Genomic DNA, 4,648 nt, shown 5'->3' with positions numbered 1-4,648 from the left:
TAATGGACATCGACCAGATTCCTATTGGGATCTTACCATGCCTCTTATTGACTTAGATTCCAAAGTTATTCCTGAACACCCTCGGACAGCTCAGGATACCTTAGCAGTTGGTTCATTTTGAATTCTTCTATTCATTATATTTTACTTTATCAAAGCCAATTACTCCTCATATCGTTCACTGTCTTGATTATGTATGTCCAAAGAAATAGAAAAAACAGTCAATTCTAGCTTACTGCTATAAGATTAGTAATATGACTTGTGTTATAAAGTTCGTTATATTGTGTAAAACTACACAGCTACTCTTTCTGTCAGGACTTTATAATTAATGAGCAGTCAACATCATACCGTGAAGTTAATTCCTAAAATTAGCTAACTTCAAATCTCAATCTAAATGCTTTTCTAAAATGTTTTTATGAGGCATTGATTGTATGTATCAAACTTATGTTGCAAATTTCCCCTATTATACTCAATAATCTGTAATTAGAACCTATGTTTAATATTCTGAGAAACTGTAAAATAATAACCATATCTGACAAATGAACTCTTCTGTTGTCATGATAGCTGCTTAGTGAGTTAACTGGGCTGCACCCTAGAGCTGCTGTTTATTCATTTACCGGGACAATTATCCTTTCATTTATGAAGATCAGGATTGGTCATTTGTCTGCATGTCAGCATGCTCTTATCAAGAAATGTCAGGAATGCAGTAGTCCTGGCTTTGGAGTAGGTCCAGTGGTAGTGTGATTTCTTTTAATTTAAGGCTGCAACAGAATGTTAATCTAGTTTATCACCCCCTGACACCTTGTGTTTTAGTTCTAAGGTAGGCTACCTATTTTTGATTGTCAGCCATTTTGTATGAGCCAATATGGACCATTCTATTCCAGGTGGGGGTAGGCCATGCCCAGAATAGCAAATCAACTAAGATTCAAGTATTGAAATAAAAATCACCATTCGCTATCATTGGTTTCTGTACAATGCAATATGTTTACGTTACTGAGCCTGAATTTCACACTTAAAGCTTGATATACTGGATTTGATCAATTCTTAAATATTAGATATAAGCAACAATTAATCTTAAAAACATTTCATAGCAAACTTAAAAATGATTAGAAATCTCATATAGCTGCCCATCATGTGTAAAAATGAAGAGCATTTATTGGAGTGTAAAATAATCAGACGTCTCTTAATATGAAAGGCAGAATATTAATCCAATGATTTCTGTGAATGTTCAAATGAGAACGGAACAGATATTATCTGTGAGTGTTGGATAGGGAATCATTAATTAGTTTATGTTTGTGTTATCCTGGAATAAGAGAACTATTATTCTTCTTTTAATATTGACACTAAGAAATAATGGATTAAATTAATTAATTAAATTAATTAATACAGATTAAATTAAAATGTGAATTTGACGATGTTTGTTACAAAACCTAAACTGAACTACTGTGTGATTTTTGGAATGGCAATGAATTGATAATTAATTTTAGAAATTTGGCAAAGTAAATGATTCAATATTTCCAAATGGATTTGCTCTGATGTTAGCTAGATATTTCTTAATCCGTCAGTTGAGAATGCAAATTCTGGCATGATGACATGGAAAGACATTAGATATTCAGTAAACGTTGATCAGAAATGGTTTGTCATTAAATATTCTCAGATCTTCAGGATTTCTATACTTGGTTTCTCTACTTTTCTTCTGGAGAAATATAATATATAATAAGAACAAATTCTGCATTGTATTTAATTCATGCAATTTTTCATATCATCAATATTTAGACATTTGAATCAGAACTATAATGAACATAAGTCAATAAGGAAGATTTATTTTCACAGAAGCATACAGTCAACAGCATTTATCAACGTATTTGTTTCAATATTGTCTCTGAATAAACGGATAAATACGTTTAATGGGGATCTGTTGACAATGTAATGAACCACATTTGTATCACAAATGTATCATTTTTATCATAATTTTTGGATTGGAAATCTATCAGAATAAAAATCATATATTCAGGACTTGCTTCATCTCGATACATGTTACACGTAGTATCCCCACTCATAAGTAATAAGGTGTCATCATGGATCTAGGAAAGATGTAGTGTGTAAATTATAATAAGGTGTATCTTACATATGTTTGGATCTGGTGACACTGTGATGTTTGCTATGATTATTCATCCTGAGAACAATAAGACACGTACAAAGTGTTTTTCACCGAACAGTAATTAGGTGGTCTTGAAGACCATTTCAAGTACTTTGATTTCAATAATGTTGAGCTGATATCCATTATCTGGGAAATATTTCACAACATTTTATCAAAATTCTGGATTCTAAGCATTCAATGTGTTTCGTGCAAACACCCTTCACTTGTCGTCATTCTCAAGTGAGGTGTCTAATGCTCAGGCACTGGCTGGAAGTCAAGGTGCCAGGAAGTCTGCTTCAACCTCTCCAAAACACAGCTCTTGGGCTGGTTGTTACAGGATCTCCCGAACCTTTGTGAGCTCTTTGACCGGGCTTTCCACTGTTTTCTGGAGCTGGTTACTTTGTCTACTGTTTCCTTTCGTTTGATCTTTTTAGCTCTGCTTTCCCCAGCTGTAGGAATATTTAGAATGTTCAGTTATGGGCCACAGGTCACTTGACCTTAGCGGACAGAGAAAATATGGTTCACTTAGTATTGTAATAACGAATTGAGAATGAATCTTTGCATTTTAACAAATAAAATGTTTCAATTTTATCAGTGGTTTACAAGGACATTGATTAGATAGTCATTAAGAGAGATCAACTGACAATTATAAGCTATTTGCAGGATTAATGAATTGAAAAAGGATACAGACGAACAGAGGTTTTTTTGGAAGGCATTGCGTTTTCATTCTAATATCTTTGTTGTTCAAGAGGTCTACGTAGCTGTTCATTGGTTCTCTTGTCCAGATACTAATTTATTAATTCATATCGCTTTTATTGTGCCCGGAGTTTTGAGATTTGTATCAGATTAAGAAGAAAATGAAGAGCTATTAAAATGAGAACTTGAGTGAATAGAAAGCACAGTAAATTTAAATTACAGACGAAATAGAGAGTATTTGCTCCAAATAAGCAAATATTTTTTATGTCGAAAGTGTGGTGGTGGAAAAGCACAGCAGACCAGGAAGCATCCATGGAGCCGGAGATTCCCGATGAAGGCTTATTCCTGAAACGTGGTTTCTCCTGCTCCTCAGATGCTGCCTGACATTCTGTGCTATTCCAGCACCACATTCTTGATTCTGATCTCCAGCATCTGCTTTCCTCACTTTCTCCAAATATTTGTAATGGACATGAACTGACAATGTTACCCTCGGCAGTTGAACAAAACCAAATTTACACTTTTCTGTGCAATACTTGGACTGAAAATTGTTTGTGATCATGGAACACATTAGGACATATGAACACCTCTTCCGTTAGAATCCTTTGCCATTCATAATAAAGAATAACCACTGCTTTGAACAAGCAGTATCGTGTGTAATTATTGAACTGAAATACCAGAGGACAACTACTGCATTTATTGGAGGGAATAATAACCAGATCCTTACTGTGGCAGTGGGGATTGATCTCAGGAACAATCAGATAGTTACTCTGATTATTCCACTGAACAGTAATTAGATGGTCATGAAGACCTTTGTGTGGCCTCGTGTTTAGTGTTTTGTGTGAGCAATGATTTAAAAAATATTGAGATATTTTACAAGATTTCGGAACACTGATAATCAAGTGTTAAAGGTATTAACTAAAGTCAACTTTTAAAAAGTTAGAACTGCTTAGAGAAACGCAATTAAACTATTGTAGAATCCCTGTTAGCACAGTGTGGTAACAGGTCATTTCGTTGAAAAAAAATGACCCTCCAAAGAGTAACCCATCCAAACACTTTCCCAACCATATTCCTCTACATTTACTGCTGACTAACATACACATGGTCAGCTTACCTAACCTGCACGTCTTTGGATTGTTGGAGGAAACCACAGCAAAGTTACATAGACTTGGGGAGAATGTGTAAAGTACACAAAGACAGTCACCGAGGATGGGATCAAACCGAGATCCCTGGCACTGTGAGGCAGCATTGCTAATGACTGAGCGACTGTGCAACTATATGCAATAAGTAAAATCAGTTAGAGATATGCACAGTCAAATTTCAAATAAACACCCTCCGCTATTGTCAAAGCATGTAAAATTTACATTCAATACGAATAGATGAATGGAAAACAAAAAAAAAACTCCAACAATTCATGAATGAAAAATAATTAGAAATTTACTTTGATCAAAGGTCATTCCAATATTTAGATGAATTGCAATTTTCAATAACAAATGTAGGTAATTAGCTGACTAATAAATAATTGGAAGTGTCATATGTTTACTTTACAGATGAAGAAAGCGACTTGTTATCCCCTCTTGTAACACGGCAGAATAACAATGTGAATGTCCGAAATGTTTGAATCAAGCTCTTTCGAACAAAAAACTGATCACTTACAATCACTTAGCTTTTCATCTTTAAGACCGCAACATTCTCAAATATTTTTCAGGAATTTAGAACCAGCAGAACTTGTTAATTTCTTTTCTTGGGAACCCGAAGACAATAAACAGCAGATACTGTGAAGAAGTCATTAAATGCGAATATTCAACTGAAGACAAC

The sequence above is a fragment of the Chiloscyllium punctatum genome, chromosome 16 (assembly GCF_047496795.1).
Source record: "Chiloscyllium punctatum isolate Juve2018m chromosome 16, sChiPun1.3, whole genome shotgun sequence".
Taxonomy (NCBI): domain Eukaryota; kingdom Metazoa; phylum Chordata; class Chondrichthyes; order Orectolobiformes; family Hemiscylliidae; genus Chiloscyllium; species Chiloscyllium punctatum.
The sequence above is the reverse complement of the archived record's forward strand: the minus strand, read 5'-3'. Positions refer to the sequence as shown.